The sequence below is a fragment of the Triticum dicoccoides genome, chromosome 6B (genome assembly GCF_002162155.2).
Source record: "Triticum dicoccoides isolate Atlit2015 ecotype Zavitan chromosome 6B, WEW_v2.0, whole genome shotgun sequence".
Taxonomy (NCBI): Eukaryota; Viridiplantae; Streptophyta; class Magnoliopsida; order Poales; family Poaceae; genus Triticum; species Triticum dicoccoides.
This window is the reverse complement of record NC_041391.1, coordinates 273,502,557-273,523,982: the sequence shown is the minus strand read 5'-3', so window position 1 is coordinate 273,523,982 and position 21,426 is coordinate 273,502,557. Positions and strand designations below refer to the sequence as shown.

The following is a 21,426-nucleotide window of genomic DNA, read 5'->3' as shown; positions in this document are numbered from 1 at the left end:
GTTCTCCCCCTGATTATGAATTACCTGTTGTTCCTGAGGGTTATGTTATGGAAGAGGAAGCTGCTAGAGCTATCTTTTCTTGTAAAGATAGATATGATCTTAAGAAATTATTAGCTAAATGGAAGCAGCAGTCTCTTAATGCTAGAATGAAACCTGACCCTGCTTTTGCTACTTCACCTATTTGTGTTACTGATAAGGATTATGAATTCTCGGTTGATCTTGAGATTATTACTTTAGTTGAATCTGATCCTTTTTACGGCCTTGAATCTGAAACTGTTGTGGCACATCTTACCAAGTTGAATGATATAGCCACCCTGTTTACTAATGATGAGAAGTCTCGCTATTATTATATCCTTAAGATATTTCCGTTCTCATTAAAGAGTGATGCTAAGACTTGGTTTAATTCTCTTGCTCCTGGTTGTGTGCGTAGTCCCCAGGATATGATTTATTACTTCTCTGCTAAATATTTCCCTGCTCATAAGAAACAAGCTGCCTTGCGGGAAATATATAATTTTGTGCAAATCAAAGAAGAGAGTCTCCCACAAGCTTGGGGGAGGCTTCTCCGATTACTTAATGCTTTGCCTGATCATCCTCTTAAGAAAAATGAAATACTTGATATCTTTTATAATGGACTAACCGATGCTTCCAAGGACTAGTTGGATAGTTGTGCTGGTTGTGTTTTCAAGGAAAGAACAGTCAACGAAGCTGAATTACTATTGAATAATATGTTGACTAATGAAAATAATTGGACTCTTTCTGAGCCAATTCCCGAGGCAATTCCTGAACCAATTAAGCCAACTCCTCATACTATTCCTAAACCCACTCCGAAGAAGACAGGTGTTCTATTTCTCAGTCCTGAAGATATGCAAGATGGAAAGAAATCAATGAAAGAAAAAGGTATAAAAGCTGAAGATGTTAAGAATTTACCACCTATTGAAGAAATACATGGTCTTAATATACCGCCTATTGAAGAACCACATTGTTTTGATAATCTGACACAGGTAGTAAAGGTAAATTCTCTCTATAGATATGACAAAGTTGAAATCCCCTCTACTAAATTTCAGAGCCCATGCTTGGATGAATTTGATGACTTTATGGCCAGACAAGAAAGTTTTAATGCTTATGTTGGTAGAGAGTTAAAGAATAATGCTTTCGAGATAGGACGCTTGAGTGATTATATGGCTAGAGTCAAAGGTGAACTTAAACTCATTAGCAAATATGCTTCTATGGTTGCTACTCAAGCTGAGCAAGTACTTAAAGCTCAAAATAATTTGCTTGATGAATTAAATAATAAACCTGACTTTGCTGTTAGAGTGGCTACTAGAACTGATAGAATGCCTCAGGAACCTTTGTATCCTGAAGGCCACCCTAAGAGAATCGAGCAAGATTCTCAGAGAAATAATTTAGAGGCACCTAATTCTTCCAAAAAGAAGAAAAAGAAAAATGATAGGAATTTGCATGCTTCTAGTGAACCTGTTGTAGACACACCTGAGAATCCCAATGATATTTCTATTTCTGACGCTGAAACACAATCAGGTGATGAACATGAACCTAGTGATAATGTTAATGATAATGTTCATGTTGATACTGAACCTAGAAAAAATAATGATGTAGAGATTGAACCTGCTATTGATCTTGATAACCCACAATCAAAGAATCAACGTTATGATAAGAGAGATTTTGTTGCTAGGAAGCACAGTAAAGAAAGAGAACCATGGGTTCAAAAACCCATGCCCTTTCCTCCTAAACCATCCAAGACAAAGGACGATGAGGATTTTGAGCACTTTGCTGAAATGATTAGACCTATTTTCTTACGTATGCGCTTAACTGATATGCTCAAAGTAAATCCTTATGCTAATTATATGAAGGATATCATTACAAACAAAAGAAAGATACCAAAAGCTGAAATTTCCACCATGCTTGCTAATTACACTTTTAAGGGTGGAATACCAAAGAAACTCGGAGACCCCGGGGTACCAACTATACCATGCTCCATTAAAAGAAATTATGTTAAAACTGCTTTATGTGATCTTGGAGCCGGTGTTAGTGTTATGCCTCTCTCTTTATATCGTAGACTTGAATTGAATAAGTTGACACCTACTGAAATATCTTTGCAAATGGCTGATAAATCAACTGCCATACCTGTCGATATTTGTGAGGATGTGCCTATTGTGATTGCAAATGTCACTATCTTAACGGACTTTGTTATTCTGGATATTCCCGAGGACGATAGTATGCCGATTATCCTCGGTAGACCCTTTTTGAATACTACAGGGGCTGTTATTGATTGCACCAAAGGCAATGTCACTTTTCATGTTAATGGTAATGAGCATACGGTACACTTTCCGAGGAAACAATCTCAAGTTCATAGTATCAATTCTATTGGAAAAGTTCCAACTATTATTATTGGAGGTTTTGAATTTCCTCTCCCTACTGCCAAGAAAAAGTATGATATTCTTATTATTGGGGATGTTCATATCCCCGTTGAGGTAACTTAGTGTTATTCGAAATTTCTTCGGTTCCGTGTTATTCCGAATGAGTTTGTTAACATGACTTGATCAACCTTGTTAGTGGATTCATTTTGATGATCATGAGATGGATGAAACTAGAAGCACAACCTTCTGTACCCTCTTTTTACTTTTTGTTATTTAGAATAAATAAAGCAAAAATAGTATTATATGTCTATTTTCTGAATTATCCGTGCAATAAAAATATCCCGAAAATAGAAGTGCTCCAAATGCCCTGCAAATTTAGTATGATTTTTTGTGGAATATTTGAGGATTTTAGGCACTGAAATCACTGCAGGAGGGGCAAGCACCAGGCCACGAGAGTGGAGGGCGCGCCCACACCCCCTGGGCACGCGCCCCTGTCTTGTGGGCCCGTTGTGGCCCCCCTCCACTTATGCCAACACCCACACACTCCATCTTCTTCCCAAAAAAATCCCCATTCAGCTCAAGCACGAGTTCTAGCTCATTTTGCTACGATTTTCGATCTCCTTGCTCAAAGCTCCATTCACAAAACTACTTTGGGAGATTGTTGCTTGGTATGTGAGTCCTCCATTGGTCCAATTAGTTTTTGTTCTAGTGCTTTATTCATTGCAATTTTTTGCTGCATAGGTGACCATGTTCTTGAGCTTGCATGTTAAATTTATGAGGTCCCAAGTAATTCTAATGCATGATATAGGCTCCAGGCACTTGTAGGAGTAGTTGCTATCAATCTTGTTTAGTTTCATTCACTTTTATTTTGAAGTTACTAAAATTTCAAAAAAAAATCAGAAAAAGAATTATGTCTAGGAGAATGTACCAAGGTGGTTCCTCGGTAAAGAAGGGGCCCAGGATTGCTATACGTGAGCAAGACGTTGAACTACCGAGGGACGCAGAAGTACGAGCTTGTGAGTGGCCATCAGACGATTTTATGGTCGAAGCAAGCTTTAAGGAGGAATTTGACGCATATGTGCATAATGCCGACCTGGAGGACTTCTTACAAGATAAGTGTCCTCAGTACTATCAATTGACCGATTCATTTGTGCGAAGGTTTAAATATAAATGTACACGTAATTCTTCGAGTGTTCTATTTGATATTTATGATACATCTTATACCATAGACTTAGAGGATTTTACAACTGCTTGCAAACTTCCACAGTGGGGCAATATTAATGATCCCCACAAATCTGAATTTAGAGATTTCCTTGCTAGTATTACTGTGGGAGAATCTAGGGATATTGCACAAGCTACCATAGGGAGCATTCATTTTCCTGCTATACATTATTTTGCTCTCTTCATTGGTAGATGCATTAACGGTAAAGACGAAGCATGTCATATGTGTGTCCCTGATCTTAGTGTCCTCAAGAGTGCCATGTTAGGTAATAAAGATTATAACTTGGGGGCAATAGTTGCACGTAGGTTGCATAATAATGGTAGAGCTGGAGATTTATTTGGAGGAATTTATGCGACCCGTGTGGCAAATTATCTTGGTATAGCCCCACGAGAGGGGGATATGATGTTACCTCCTGCTTATTTAGATTATGATGCTATGGTCCAACATCATTTTCTTAAGAGGAATGAATAATTCCTCCAATATCGACTAATCTTTGACAGATGTAGCGCTGTCCATGTTACTCTTCCTGCTCCTCTCCTTTTTGATTACCAGGCAAAAGGAAGATATGTTGTTACCAGGGAGGAAGCAGCTGAACACGAGGGGAGAGCGGAGGCGTCTCGCCAGCATGCTGCAGCTTAGGAGGCATTTGCTGCTGCATCTCAGTACGACCCCAGTTATAACTACGGATATCAGCCAGGCTATCCTTGGCATTAGACCAACTTAGGCCAAAAGCCTAAGCTTGGGGGAGTACATATTTCTCACCGACTTTACATTCATGTTCACACACTATTCTAGTCGTCGGTGCTCATACTCTTTCGTTGTATTATCCATGCTAGTTCAATTTTCTTTTTCTTGCTTTCTTCTTGTGTGTTTGATAAACCATAAGAAAAAACCAAAAAAAATTAGTTAGTTTAATTTCCATGCTTGTAGTAGAAATTAAAATGAAAACCCAAAAAGATTTCTCGTTCTTCTTCTTACTTGTTGGGAGTTTTCCCGTGTAAATAGTTTTCTTTTCTTTTCTTTTCTTTGGGGGTCAAGAGTAGAAGACCATATTGAAAATGTTTAGTGGCTCTCATATGCATGATTGTTTATTTGACTTAGAGCCCATATTACTTTGTCTTCTCTCTTGAGTTGAATGCTTGCAGATTCCAGCTTAGTCCAATGCACGTGCACTATTATTACACACATCGTTCGGTCGTGCAAGTGAAAGGCAATAATGACGATATATGATGGACTTATTGAGATGAGAAAAGCTGGTATGAACTCGACCTCTCTTGTTTTTGTAAATATGATGAGTTCATCGTTCCTGATTCAACTTATTATGAAGTAAACATATTTGCAATGACATTTAGAGATTATAGTTGCTTGTGCCATGCTTGATTAGCTATGAGTTATAATGGTTTATCTTGCATGCCAATATGCTATTAGAATGATTATGATGTGGTATGATGGGATGGTATCCTCCTTTGAATGAATTGAGTGACTCGACTTGGCACATGTTCACACATGTAGTTGAAACAAATCAACATAGTCTTCATGATATTTTATGTTCATGGTAGATTATATCCTACTCATGCTTGTACTCGGTGTGAATTAATTTTAATGCATGTTTATGACTGTTGTCTCTCTCTCAGTTGGTCGCTTCCCAGTCTTTTGCTAGCCTTCTCCTGTACTAAGCGGGAATACTGCTTGTGCATCCAAACTCCTTAAACCCCAAAGTTATTCCAATGAGTCTACCATACCTTCCTATATGCGGTATTTACCTGTCGTTCCAAGTAAATTTGTATGCGCCAAACTCCAAACCTTCAAATGAAATTCTGTTTTGTATGATCGAGCAGCTCATGTTTCAACTAGGGCTGCCTATATCTTCCATGCTAGGTGGGTTATTCTCAAGAGGAGTGGACTCTGCTCCTCATTCACGAGAAAGGGTCGGTAACCGGGATGCCCAGTCCCATGATCCAAAAAGATCAAAGCAAATCAATATAATTAAACAAAACTCTCCCAGGGCTGTTGTTAGTTGGAGGCACTCGTTGTTTCGAGCAAGCCATGGATTGATGCTTGTTGGTGGTGGGGGAGTATAAACTTTTACCATTCTGTTTGGGAACTGCCTATAATGCATGTAGTATGGAAGATACGATCATCTCATAGTTGTTGTGTTGACAGTGAGAGTATGCCGCTCAAAATGTTATTCCTCTCTATTTTAAAATCGAGCTCTGGCACCTCTACAAATCTTTGCTTCCCTTTGCAAAGGGCCTATCTATTTACTTTTATGTTGAGTCATCACCTTCTTATTAAAAAGCACCCACTGGAGAGCACACTGTCATTTGCATTCATTACTATTGGTTTATATTGGGTATGACTTGACTAGATCTCTTTTACCATGAATTACAATGTCTAGTCAGTCCTTGATCTTTAAAGGTGCTATGTATTTATGTTTTGTGGTCTCGGAAAGGGATAGCGAGATACCATTTTGTTATATCATATTATGATTGTTTTGAGAAAGTGTTGTCATTCGAGTTTTATTATTATGGCTCGCTAGCTGATTATGCTATTGATATGAGTAATTGTGAGACCGAGGTGTTATTATGAGTATAGTTAGTTCATAATATTTGCTGAAACCTAAATGCTGGCTTTGCATGTTTACAACAACAAGAGCAAACAGAGTTTGTAAAAGTTTTTCTTTATCACTTTCAGTTTATCAACTGAATTGCTTGAGGAAAAGCAAATGTTTAATCTTGGGGGAGTTGATACGTCTCCAACGTATCTACTTTTCCAAACACTTTTGCCCTTGTTTTGGACTCTAACTTGCATGATTTGAATGAAACTAACCCGGACTGATGCTGTTTTCAGTAGAACTGTCATGATGTTGTTTTATGTATAGAAAACAGAAGTTCTCGGAATGACCTGAAAATCCACGGAGGCAAGTTTTGGAAAATATAAAAAATACTGGCGAAAGAATCAAGACCAGGCGGCCCACACCTTGTCCACGAGGGTGGGGGGCGCACCCACCCCCTTGGCGCGCCCCCTGTCTCGTGGGCCCCCTGAGGCTCCACCGACCTCAACTCCAACTCCATATATTCCGTTACACGGAGAAAAAAATCAGAGAGAAAGTTTCATCGCGTTCTACGATACATAGCCGTCGCCAAGCCCTAATCTCTCTCGGGAGGGCTAATCCGGAGTCCGTTCGGGGCTCCGGTGAGGGGGATTCGTCGTCGTCGTCATCATCAACCATCCTCTATCACCAATTTCATGATGCTCACCGCCGTGCGTGAGTAATTCCATCGCAGGCTTGCTGGATGGTGATGGGTTGGATGAGATTTACCATGTAATCAAGTTAGTTTTGTTAGGGTTTGATCCCTAGTATCCACTATGCTCTTAGATTGATGTTGCTATGACTTTGCTATGCTTAATGCTTGTCACTAGGGCCCGAGTGCCATGATTTCAGATCTGAACCTATTATGTTTTCGTGAATATATGTGTGTTCTTGATCCTATCTTGCAAGTCTATAGTCACCTATTATGTGTTATGATCCGACAACCCCGAAGTGACAATAATCAGGATACTTCTCGGTGATGACCATAGTTTGAGGAGTTCATGTATTCACTAAGTGCTAATGCTTTGTTCCGGTTCTCTATTAAAAGGAGGCCTTAATATCCCTTAGTTTCCGTTAGGACCCCGCTGCCATGGGAGGGTAGGACAAAAGATGTCATGCAAGTTCTTTTCCATAAGCACGTATGACTATATTCGGAATACATACCTACATTACATTGATGAACTGGAGCTAGTTTTGTGTCACCCTATGTTATAGCTATTACATGAGAATCGCTCCGACATAATTATCCATCACTAATCCAATGCCTACGAGCTTTTCACATCTTGTGTTTAGCTTATTTACTTTTCCGCTGCTACTGTTACAATTACCACAAAACTATTATCTTTACTTTTGCCACTGTTACCTTTATTATCATACTAATTTGCTACTAAATACTTTGCTGCAGATACTAAGTTATCCAGGTGTGGTTGAATTGATAACTCAACTGCTAATACTCAATAATATTCTTTGGCTCCCCTTGTGTCGAATCAATAAATTTGGGTTGAATACTTTACCCTCGAAAGCTGTTGCAATCCCCTACACTTGTGGGTTACCAGTCAACGATTCGGTGACTTACTACAAATCTCTTGCGATTTCTTCCGTATTATACGAAGGACTGGCCTCCGTCCAGTCACATGCCTAAGGCATCCCAGTTCGGATAGCCGCATACGCACCAGGGGCTAGTACTTAGTCCCATCGTCAAACTCCTATGGCTAAGTGAAAGTGCTAAAGCCGCATAGTCCGATTGCCTGGTTTGCTACGCAGACACCTCCTTTACGGACCAAGACGTTGGGTCAAGAGTGATCATGCGCTATTCCGAACACCCCCGTACCACCTACGTGGGGGCTAAAGTCGACGACTGACAAACTTTCAAGCTAACAAAATACGGCCGCACAGGAGGCAAGCAATTCCAGATAAAGACATAAATATATTACAAAGCCTTGGTTCATAAAACAACGTCTGGGTAGCCCGGATACATTTACTCAAATAAGATATCCTTTGAGCATTGGCCGTCTATTAATCGGGCACCCTCGAGGACGTCTTAAAAATATTGTGCCGGCTTGAGGTGGTCCTTGCCTTCACGTGGGCCCTCGACCGCTACGACGGCGGCCTTCATCTTCGCCCAGTGCATCTTGACACGGGTAAAGGCCACCCACGCACCTTCTATGCATGCCGAGCGCTTGACATCTTCAATCCGGGGCAGCGCGTCGGCAAGTCGTTGCACCAGGCCAAAGTATCTGCTAGGAATGGGTTCGGTTGGCCATAGTCAGACTATGATGTCCTGCATGGCCAATCCGGACATCCTGTGCAGCTCTGAAATCCATCATGTTAGATGATCTGCATGTGCTACACGAGCATTTCGAATAGGAATGAAAGTCATCATAAAGTAGGACAGCTAGCTTTGCACATATACGTACACATGTGTATGCTCCACTTCGCTGCCAAAAACCTTATCATACCGCTGGCTTGTTTTATTATAAAAAAGAAAGAAACGAAGAAATATAATAAGAAAGAGAATAAGCTAGCTTTCTGTCTGTTGTCTGATGAAGTAGCTAATAGATCGCTTCAGATTGCTGTGAGATTTGTTATTTCACATCTTCTGCTAATGTTAAGCAAAAAATGAAGGCTGGAGTGTGTTACATGTACGCAACAACGTTTTACTTAGATGTAGTAGATGATTGATTACAAAACAACTATCCACAAATTGGTGCATGTTGTATTGCAAAATGATCAGGTGGTGGTTAAGCTGGTATCTTGATCAGGGTAGAATACTACATCTCCAGTGTTAGTGTCAAACCAAAAGAATAATATACATAAGAGGGGCTTGGCTAGAGTTATCACCAAGAGGGGGTCCGCACAGATTTGTCGCCTCCATATCTTCAAGCATCATGGCCTGTCGGCGCTTGTAACAAAATAAAATCCAACATTATTATTTTTGTGAACTGTGCACATTAAATAGATACCGGGCCAAAATCTAACTTTGAATCATGCGACCAGGTTAGAATGTGAATTCTGGTCCGTCAGCACTATTTTATCATGTATGATATTTTCTCTTTCTTTCACAGACTCTTTCCTTCTTTTAGAACTGATGTTTTTTATACTGTTGCTTGACAGTATGAGCCAAAGCTATTTCCTGGTCTGATTTCTCCTAGGTGTACTCTGCTTTCTGGTGTCTGATCTGATGGCAAGAATATTGTGTCGACTATCAACCTGGACTTTAAATTGGATCTGAAAGCAATAGCTCTCCAGGCACGCAATGCAGAGTATAACCACAAGGTAAAGTAATTATCTAAAGGCATTCATAATGATGTTTGCTTTTCTCTCTTATTGGGCTCGTGATGCTATATTTCCAAAAACATCCAAATGTTATCACTTTGCTAGCATCCAGTTTGTTGATGTTACTAAATATCGAACCATCCAACCTAACGTAGTGAAGTCGCTGCCCTTATATAAGAAACAAAATATTTAGTTCTTCTACCACACAGGCCCAAGAACGGTTCAAACTTGCAATCCTCTATTTTTGCTAGCATCCAGTTTGTTGATGTTAATCATCGTAGATTTTTTCTTCGGTGGTTACGAACTGAAGAGCGTGAGGGCTGGTGGAGGACTCAGTACATGGGTTTTTCGGTTAGTGGCGGGTCAGCGTGAAGTGGGAGGAGGTACCAAAAAACCCGGGAGATATGCGTTCTAGTTTCATAATGACCTGGTTGGATGCGATAAAAACGCCATGGACAAAGCGGTCGCTAGGATGGTGATATGAACACCAAATGAACCATAGATTATTCCCAATATTAATAAGTGACAGCATCTCTACTAAATAGGGAATAATTATCTCTATCAATAAGCAGAAGCAAACAACTGAAAGAAGATAACTATCACATTTCAATCCTTACATTCACACGCCAATTTTGCCTCACCTCCTTCTTTTAGAACTGATGTTTTTTATATTGTTGCTTGACAGTATGAGCCAAAGCTATTTCCTGGTCTGATTTCTCCTAGGTGTACTCTGCTTTCTGGTGTCTGATCTGATGGCAAGAATATTGTGTCGACTATCAACCTGGACTTTAAATTGGATCTGAAAGCAATAGCTCTCCAGGCACGCAATGCAGAGTATAACCACAAGGTAAAGTAATTATCTAAAGGCATTCATAATGATGTTTGCTTTTCTCTCTTATTGGGCTCGTGATGCTATATTTCCAAAAACATCCAAATGTTATCACTTTGCTAGCATCCAGTTTGTTGATGTTACTAAATATCGAACCATCCAACCTAACGTAGTGAAGTCGCTGCCCTTATATAAGAAACAAAATATTTAGTTCTTCTACCACACAGGCCCAAGAACGGTTCAAACTTGCAATCCTCTATTTTTGCTAGCATCCAGTTTGTTGATGTTAATCATCGTAGGTTTTTTCTTCGGTGGTTACGAACTGAAGAGCGTGAGGGCTGGTGGAGGACTCGGTACGTGGATTTTTCGGTTAGTGGCGGGTCAGCGTGAAGTGGGAGGAGGTACCAAAAAACCCGGGAGATATGCGTTCTCGTTTTATAATGACCTGGTTGGATGCGATAAAAACGCCATGGACAAAGCGGTCGCTAGGATGGTGATATGAACACCAAATGAACCATAGATTATTCCCAATATTAATAAGTGACAGCATCTCTACTAAATAGGGAATAATTATCTCTATCAATAAGCAGAAGCAAACAACTGAAAGAAGATAACTATCACATTTCAATCCTTACATTCACACGCCAATTTTGCCTCACCTCCGCGCCCCAGCCTCACTTTTGAAAGCCCGCAAGAGTGCGAGAGATGGAAGTAATAACAATATTCTGCAATCAAATGAAAGAGAGTCAGGAGCAATTAGCATTTTTGCCGTGCTACCCTGCTCAGCCCATATCGGTGCCGCCACATCTCGTTCAGAAAAAAAAGCAGTAGCAACAACACCCAATCCCCATCGAGATATCTCAAGCAAGGTGCCCCTTCTCTTCTCTACACATCACCACTCCTCACCATCCAGCACTGGCGGAGCCTCATAGAGGCCAAACAGATCATGACCCCGCCTTCCAAAACTTCAAACAAAAAATTACTACTATGCATACTAAGTGTTTGATCCAACCCATTAGTGAATAATACTCCTGCCAACCCCATTATTATTAGATGAATACCCTTGAAGGATACACACATGCATATTCGTGTGTGAAGCTAGCTAGCTACTCCATGCAACTTGATTGAATGTTGTACGAGCAGCTTCCTGCTGCATGTGCACATAATGCTTGCTTACTGCTACATTAGATGGATTCACCCGGCTGGTGGCTGCCAGCTGCATATGTTGGCATTAGGTCGATTTGCCCCCTGCTTGCTGCTGCGCCTACACGGACCACGCGCTGCTCTATTCGGCGGCGTCTGCATGTCCGTGGGGATCCGCAGCAGCGGCGGCGTCCGTGGGGATCCGTGGCCATTCCTTTTAATGGTCAAATATGACTCTTGCATAAGTGATATCAGTATCCGATTAAGATGATCTTTTAAGGCACCGACACAAGAATTGGGTGAAGACAACAATATTATATATTAGTATCCGAGTAAGATGATCTAGCTAAATACCTGTGGGTTGCCACCGAATAACTCCTCTTGACATGCACGTCAATTGCCTCCCTTTAATAGCCCTCCGTTTAATAGCCCCAAATGCATAAGTTTTAATAGCCCCAAATGCATAAGTTTACAACTACAAGTCAAGCGTGGGAACAAGATCACAAACATATATTCATTTCATTGATCAAAATAGATTTATAATAACTAATTTCATTTGTCGAAATAGACCAGTAATCCTAGAAGAAGAAAAGTAATATACAACATATGTTATAACTCCGCACTACGGCCAACCGGCTACATCACCCATGCTGCTTCACCTTCGACAACTAATAAAATTTCTAATATCATCCACCTTGAATAATATAATAACATTCACTTTCATTTTATTTTTATCTTGGAGCCTCATGGTCACATGTTCTAGGAAATTTTAATTTCTGACAGCAATGGTATCTACCAGCAACAAGATTTCTAGATGTCCAGAAATGCAGTATATTTCTGTGTATGGCATCATCACAATTATCCATGCCATTATAGGATCTATCAATTCAACATAAGTGAAAATAATGGGTGTTATCCCCGTTTGCGAAATTGATGAAGTTTTAACTTGGCGCTGAGGCTGTTGGAAAACTACATCGCAAGCAACCCAGAGGACGAAGTTTCCTTGACTTCCTTTTGATACTCATTTGCTCAATCCCATGCTTATCAATGGTGGCTGCAGAAACTGGAATCAAGGAGCAAGCTATGCTTTTGCGTCTTTTTCTTGGCCCTCCTAAAAAATCATTAAACAGTTAGGCAATTAATTCAGTGGGGTAAATGTGGAAAATTGTATGTGATTTTCCTATCCTTGGAGTGAATATCCTAAGTAAAGTCGAAGCAAGGAGAGCCAATATGCTAACAGTTCATAGCACAAGTTCAACATACATGACAAAAAATGCCGTTGCTGCATTTTTGCAGAGCATGCCTATCATGAGATGAATATTACAAGACTGATTGGGCCGAGAAGGCTGAGAAAGATCATCATGATGGTGCTGGTAAACATCTTGGGTTGGTTGGCTGGATTATACATTCACTCTCGATGGAAATCCCCAACTAGAATGTACATTTTCTAAACCAGGAGAATACCAAAGAAGAAATTCTGATTTGTGGTTGGTGGGATATCAATCCACATATTACATTGATTCTAAACCCAGAACCAACACTACAAGCACAACATTAAGTTTATGGGTTCGAAAGGTACATCAAAAGTATCTACAAACAGTTTAACTTCGAAACAAGAGATTGAGATGCATGTCCGTATGTAGGTTTAGTTGTTTTCTTAGAAATGAAAGTAGGAGAGACCCTTACTGTTCAATTAGGCCATAGAAAAAACAAGTCCATTTCTCTTGTCAAGCAAAATAACTCAAGAAGCTAATTAATAGTGCAAACGGAGCTTACTTTTTTCTAAGGAAATTATTTGCTTCACATGACATTTGTTCCTGCAATATTATAATTATAATTCAATGTATTGTTGGTAATAGGCAAATTTATATCTGAACAAATTCTATGAGAAAGCAACGGGGCTCCCTGAAACTACACGGCTCCCTGAAACTACACATTATACCCTTTGTGTTAGTCAAGATCAAAAAATAGCTAGGCATTGATAATCATGATTGTACCTTATAATTAAGTTATTTGTTGCGTTGATGTCTGGGTTAAAGTATATCCGAGACTGCTCAGTCGTACCCAAGATAGCATCTGAAATTCAGTGCATACAATCAGAGGCATGTTACCTCCAGAAATCCCTATCAAAACACACTGGTTTCCTTCCCCGCATTACATATGCCAAAAGAGACTAAGCATAGCCTTAACCCATTTAGTTGTCTAGATAACCAGATTAAATCAAAAGCATTACATGGTTCTTATTTCAGTGAAAAGGAATACCGTTGAATAATGATTACCAATGCATATGTCAGCATGCATAATACAGAAACCACACGTTTAATCATTTAGGGGGGGCAGATACATTTGTTTTCAGAGCCTACAGATGCACTGTAACATCCTCAGAATCACACTACAGCAATCCCTTATGATCAGTGCCAAGTCATCTTGTTTTACAAAGCTTAATCATGTTGGGGTAATATCTCAGCTCAAATCCCTTCTCTGAATTCTATTCAAATTCAAAGTGAAATTTGAAGTTGCGTAAACTTGCTGGGAAAATGTTCATCATTTAGCAAATATTCCAAAACAATTGATGTTAAGAAAAAGAACATCACTATGTTACTAAAATGAGCAGTAGCAATTAATCCAGTGCAAATTCTAGCATTTTAAAATGCTACTCCAATTATGAAAATTCCAAATGGATTCAAATAAATCCCAAGCTTATGGTGGCAGTGCACCACTGCCCCTAGTATTTGTTTTCACCAGTGGCACATTTTTGCAAAAGATAATTACTGCAAAAAAATGCAAAAGGCTACTGTTAAATGAAAACAGAAAAGTTTTAAAAAGAAAACGAAAAGGGGAAAGGAAGCCCCTGCCTCCGTGGGCCTTGGCCCATCCGGACCAGCCGGCCCACCTTACCCCGGGTCGCCTTCCCTGTTCGACCGACCCCGTCGCTACAGGGGCGCGGTCGCCCCGGACCGCTTCGCCGTCGACGACGAGGGGGAGGATAAGGCCTCCACACCCAGACGCCTCGGTCCTCTCCCCTGTGCCCCACTCACTCCCATGCTCTCCTCTATCGCCCCACTTTCCTCTGGGTTCTCCCCAGATCCCCTTTCCCTCCACCTCCACGACACGCTCGTCGCCGGCCACTTCGCCCCACCGCGACCACCGCCGCACCCTCACCTCGTCAATACGTCTACGAGGTCCACCATCGCCCTCTCCATCGACTAGTGCTGCCCGTTGGAGCTCCTCAACTCTGCAACTCGAGATCGCCGTCGTCTTCTTCCTCTTCGATTGCCGGCGTCGTTGTCGATTACGGCGAAGCCTGCAGCTCCTAAACCGTCACGGGCCTACGTGTGAGCCACGCGGTGAGCTTCTCCGTCTCCTGCTCCCTTTCGTTAGCCTCTTTGTGCGTCGTAGCTACCTCGACGCCGTTGCCGTGAGCCCGTCGCCGCGGATCGCCTCGCCGCCGTGGCCATAGCCCCTGTCGCGCTCACCAGGACACGGCAACGAGCTCCTCGTGCTCCCATGAGCCCAACGAGCTCGAGCTCGTGCCTCCCCGTGCCCTCTAGCCTCGTTTCCGACCGCGGCCGAATGCCGGCGTCCGCCCGGCCTCTCGTCGTCGTTGTTCTAGCCAGTTACGGGCCGCGCCGCCGCCGTAAATGGACGCGGTGCGCTCTCCTCGTTCTAACGCAAGTTGCAACGCACGATTTGGTGCCCCGTACGCGATTTCCGATCGCCTCCGGCGAGAGCGCCACCGCGGGAGGCTCATCGGAGCAACTCCGGCGGCTCCGCTGAGGTGGCACCGCGTGGGGTCCACCCCAGGTCGCTGCCCGTGGGTCCCCGGACCCCAGCTAACCACGTTGACCTGGTCAACCGTGCTGACTGGGCAGGCCCCAGCCGCTGACTGCGGGCCCCACTCCCTTAATCAATGTTTTATTTATTTAAAATATTTAGTTAACTTAATGAGACACTGACATGTGGGGCCCAGTTGCCAATTAACCTCATAGTAGTTTTAATAAACACTGTTAAGGCCCCTGTCCATGACAAGTGGGCCCCACTGGTCATTTTGACCAGTCAACCGCACTGTTGACTGCTGACGTCGCTCCTACGTCATGTTGACGTCATATTCCATTTCTGTTAATATAAATAATTTCCGAATATTAATAAAACTTTAAAAATTCATAGAAAATAAATCGTAACTCGGATGAAAATGTTTTCTATATGAAAGTTGCTCAGAAAAACCCAACGAATCTGAAAATGCGGTCCGTTCAGCTGTCACATGCCTCTAGCATGCTGAACATGGAACATTTCCCCTCCGGTCATCTGTGTGACACGGGTCCGGAACCGGGAATACATTCCCGGTTGAATTCCCCCTTCACCTATATCGTGTAGCCATGCGTTAGGTCACACCCAGCACAACATATTGCCATGTTACGCTTTGTGATGCTATGTCTGCTTTATATTTACTGTTTCTTCCCCCTCTTCTCTCCGGTAGACCCCGAGACCGATGCCACCCCTGTGATCGACTACGTCGACGACGACCCCTCCTTGCCAGAGCAACCAGGCAAGCCCCCCCCCTTTGATCATCCCGATATCGCCCATTCCATTCTCTCATGCTTGCATTAGATTTTGCTACTGTTATTATTTGCACCTATTCTGATGCATAGCCTGCTTTTGTACCTACTGTTGTACCTTACCTGCTTATCCTAAACTGCTTAGTATAGGTTGGTAAGAGACCCATCAGTGACGCCCCCACTTGACTCGACTGCCCCGCTGGATTATCAGAAGACCCAATCAACGGGATCGAAGACCAGGACCCGACACCTCACGTCACATCACGCCCCTTCGTTGCTCGAGCAAGCAGTGTTACTATTGAGTGCCGAGGGTGAGACCTCTACAGCACTTCTGATGTTAACCCTGTAGTGTAGCTATTCGGTCGTGGTCATCGAGGGTGATTTCCTCCTTAACCACTTCCGATACGGCTCTGTCGTGCAACCCCTCAAGTGTGAACCTCGAGGGTGGATCCTCTTATGTTCACCTTGATGATTACATCGAGTGGAATTCACCGGGGGTGATTCCTCGGGTTTTCCCCTTAATGTTTGGACACACGGATACTTGGACTTTACCACTGTTACTTGGAAAGACGGGTCGACCCTGAGGGGTACCCGCGCGAGCTTAATTGCGAGTGATGAGGAGTCGGGTTGACCTGGAGGGTGCCCGCGAGATAATTACGAGGCGTGGCCGGGCATTCCTAGCCCTTGCCGCAAGTCCTTGAGACGGGGCAACGGGGTCACATCTTTCGTGAGTCTCTGCTTGTTACCGCGCGTTCCTAATCCACTACGATTTGGATATTTGATCCGAGGGGCCTCTGGCCTGATAGCACTAACCATCACGTGGGCATAGTATGGGCGTTCTGCATCGTATACATCAGCCGAAGCTTAATAGACGTCAGCGATTGAGCGGCGCGCGCCGGTTTGGACTGCGTAAGCGCCTGCCTTGTTGAAGGAGGTAGTTAGGTCTGCTCACCGACCGCCCTCGCAACATGCAGGAGTTCCCGGGGAGATGACCCATGACCCCTGGGGGCATAGGTTTAGTCCGGCGTGCTGGCCTCTCTATTAAGCCTAGGTCGGGTTGCGGCGTATTGTTTGGCCGAGGCCGGGCATGACCCTGGAAAGTGTGTCCGGCCGGAGTTAAGCGAGCGTGGTGGGTAAGTTGGTGCACCCCTGCAGGGAAGAAAACATCTATCGATAGCCTGTCCTACGGTAACGGACACTTGGAGTTGTATCCTGATCGATACAACTAGAACTGGATACGTGATGAGAACTGGATGGTGATGAGGATTTGATTGTGATGATAACTGGATAGTATGGCTCTGGGATTTCTTTCTCGCAGGGAGTCGAGAAAGGATCTCCGTCCGAGGTTGATAACACCACTGCTACTTTACTTTATGCTACTCTACTCCCTCCTGTTGCTGCAAGATGGTGGGTTCGAGAAGATGCTAGTCTTCGATAGGACTAGGCCTTCTCTCTATTCTGGCATTTCTGCAGCCCAGTCCACATATACAGCCTTCCTTTGATAATGTTGCATATATAGTGTAGTTCCTTGCTTGCGAGTACTTTGGATGAGTACTCACGGTTGCTTTGCTCCCTTTTTTCCACCTCTTTCCATTCTTCTCGGATGCTGCAACCAGATGGTGGAGCCCAGGAGCCAGGCGACACCACCGACGACTGCTACTACCCCGAGGGTGCCTACTACCACGTGACGGACGCCGACGACCAGGAGTAGTTAGGAGGCTCCCAGGCAGGAGGCCTTGCCTTTTCGATCAATGTTGCTTTTGTGCTAGCCTTCTTAAGGCAAACTTGTTTAACTCATGTCTGTACTCAGATATTGTTGCTTCCACTGACTCTTGTGTATTCGAGCTTATGTATTCGAGCCCTCGAGGCCCCTGGCTTGTAATATAAAGCTTGTATTATTTTAACTTGTGTCTAGAGTTGTGTTGTGATATCTTCCCGTGAGTCCTTGATCTTGATCGTACACATTTGCGTGTATGATTAGTGTACGATTGAATCGAGGGCGTCACAAGTTGGTATCAGAGCCGACTGCCTGTAGGTAGCCCCCTTTCCAACTCCTTGGCTGAAGTTGAGTCTAGTCACTGAAAAACTTTTACTAACATTGGCTGTGTGTCTTACGGGCCCATTTCGCCATTGGGTGGTATTAGGATCTTTTATTCCTCGTCTATACTCTGGGACTCTGATCTCTCGTCTATTCGGGTTAAACATTTTACTAATTCTAACATTAGGTTCTCGTACCCACTTCCTCCCGAAGAACCCAACATTATCGATGATTGCTTGCTTCGCGAGAAGATTCTGCGGATACTCCTCGATGTTTCTCGAGACCCTGTGCCAACTGCCTTGCAGGTCTTGACCACTGATAATCCCCCTGAATAACATCCTTGCTGCTTGTACCTTTATCCCTAGTTGCTCCTGTTATTACGAGATACCACTAGTACTCTCTGTTGTTCCGAGAATCCTTTGTGGCCTTGTGCTTTGCAGCTTCTTTTCGGACTGCGGATAATTCACTTAACCGGGGTTCGTTCATCCCTAGTTGTTCATTTGCTTTCCTAATACCTGAAAAGGCTATCTGATCTTTCAAAATCCTTTGCAACCTATTGCTCTTGATTCTCCTTTCTTGCTTGCATTAGGATTAATTCCATATGTCTAGCAATATTCTTTAAAATTCTTGGTGATTGTCATTTTGTTCCTATGGATTCAGCGTGTGTGCGAATACTCGCAATCATCAATCAATCCTTGGAAATTTTCTTTCCGGCTCAGACATCCTTCGAGATATGAGCTGGTTCTTGCCCAATCTAGATTTGATCGGGTACACCTCTAAGTCTATTCAACTTACTCATCTTTTGATCAGAGCCTCTGCTTCTGATCCTTCGTCTTGAAAACATAATTCCTTTGTACCCAAGCATCGAATCATTCAGACATTTCTATAAGCCGATGCCTTTACATCCCCTTCTTCATCTGATTGATTACCGATACTCACATCAACTCTGTCGTGAATCGCCAGATCCATTGCTGGGTTGTTATCCGACAATGTCCTTCACATCCAAAGTCTTGTGAGTTTTTCCCTGATACATAATACCTTCCGTAAATTGTATCATCTGCTTTGACTCCGATACTCTACTTTTGAACTCATATCTTTTGCTTGGTTTTTTGTTGTATAGATTCGTAAAAATGCCCCGATGGATTGAACTTATGCCTTCCATAATCTGTGTGAACCCGAGAGTTCTCCCGAGTCTTACTCTTCTGGTACTTTGGCAGATAAATCCTCTGCACTACAATTTCTTCAAAAAACGAGGAGTGAATGAAAGGTTATGCATTGAAGAAGTGGGAGTCGACCTTGAACTTTGTGTTCATGCCCATGGACCCGATGTGGCACTTATCATGGAAGCTTCTTGTGATAATAATAATCCCCTTGTTATAAGTTCATCTGGTATCTATGCTTGGTCCTTTGCAACCGTGGTTCTGACCATGATTGTTCCCCTTCGATTCCATTTCTCGGACAAGTTCACGCACTTGTCTTCTGCAGATCAATGCAACTCCACAACCTCTATTTTGATCTTCCTTCAAGTATTACCCTCCGGTATCTCGAGAATATCAAAGAATCGTGTTGCTTCCTATGAGTCTTCATCTAGTATTGCTTCTCACCGATTTCAGATTTCCCCTGGGATCTGAGTTATTAATCACTCGAGGACACCGATAAGTGAATCGGTTGAATCGATTCCGCACTCCGATTCTATAACTCTAAGTAATTTTCATTGCTTACGAGTTCAATAATCCTTCTAGTCATTCCTAGCCTGGCAGGCTATGTCATTATCGTGCTAAATTTTAACTGTGCTACCTGGTCCTTATTCCCGGAGCACAACTTTCAACAATGAGTGAAGCTTACGTCGATCGTCCTCATCTTATCTTTTCGCCTTGAACAGCAAGCTTGCTTTCGAGTTTGTGTCGTACCCATGGTTCCAATAACTTTTCACTTGATCATTCCTTTGACTTGATGTCATCGCCGATCGATTACATCTTCCTAAAATCTCTCCACAATTGTGTCGTGCTCGTCAACATTCTGAGCCCTTCCAGCATATCAATCGAATTCGGATAAGAATTACCATCCTTGACCTTCGATGATTTGAGTTGTCATCGACAACTCCTTCTCTTCTTTCCAACACATATTTGATCATGTCTTGATTATACCTTGGACTCCTTGCTATTCCTGCAATTGTTCCTTGAGCATTTCTTGTGATCTTCAACTCAAACTGTTCCTTGAGTATTTATTGTGATCTTCAACTCAAACCACTACTTGGAACACCATGTTAATGCTACCTCAAAGCATGACTGAGGTATTCCGAATATCAACAAGAACATTGGAAGCACATTGCCGAATTTTTCTTGATCTATTATCCAAACACCATTGTATGGGTAATATCATGATTCTCATTGCCCCATTAACTAAATGGATAAGTACTTGATGTCCTGTCATGTATATCTTGCTCTGTTTGTTCTTGGGAAGCATATACTCTATTACTTTTGTATAAGCACCCTTTTCCTTTCCATTGGCCTGGTTAAACTAATAATCACATTTTCCTTTCCATTGGTTTGTTTAACCATTCTCGTAATCTAACTTATTGGAGCAGAGTTAATTCTCTGCTTAGGTAAACACCTCGGCGTGCGACTCTGTCAGCAAGACCTTGTTACTATTGTTGATAACATTCCGGTAGCCACCGATGGACGAGAACTTTGCCTATTGGTCCTCCTCGTTCAACGAGCAGGAAAATAGTTCTCTTTGTCCCTCGCCCTTGGTGCCTACGTTGTTATCAACATAACTGACAGGTTATCCTCTGACCTGCCTTGCTATCATGACCGTGCAAAATGTTAGCTCCTTCCTGCTTTTAACCCACATGGTGGGTCCATAAACCACAGTTCCACAGGAGCAAAACCTGACTCTCATGTATACCCCCCTGTTTCAAAAAAAAATTTATCACACTTGGTTTTGTATGTAAATCATAGCCACCTTCCGTGAGATCACCAATTCTGGTATCAGACACAATGCATATCCCCGTCGCTCTGAAACCCCTTTCACCCCCTTGTTTCAGGCAACAAATGATTGCCTACCCAGTTGAAGCTTCTTATTGCATCTCATTACCTTGTTCTCGACAACTTTATTGAATTTTGTCTCAAGAGGTGCCTCTATGCCATGTTCACTGAGACAGCCCCTAGGCACCTATCTTGTGCTTTGCTTCGCCCTTCCCGAGTCTCCCCCCCTTACTCCACCCCCTTAAATCTCGGGACGAGATTTCTTGTAGTGGAGGAGATTTGTAACATCCCCAGAATCACACTACAGCAATCCCTTATGATCAGTGCCAATTCATCTTGTTTTACAAAGCTTAATCATGTTGGGGTAATATCTCAGCTCAAATCCCTTCTCTGAATTCTATTCAAAT

General features: G+C 42.7%; 1 long non-coding RNA gene across 1 annotated transcript; it reads left to right on the top strand.

The window, feature by feature from the left end:
* Window positions 1-9,307: 9,307 nt before the first annotated feature.
* Window positions 9,308-17,669, top strand: LOC119322103. Its single transcript, XR_005155416.1, has 3 exons — window positions 9,308-9,466; window positions 10,152-10,313; window positions 17,611-17,669. It is a non-coding gene; the product is annotated as an uncharacterized LOC119322103 (long non-coding RNA).
* Window positions 17,670-21,426: the final 3,757 nt, after the last annotated feature.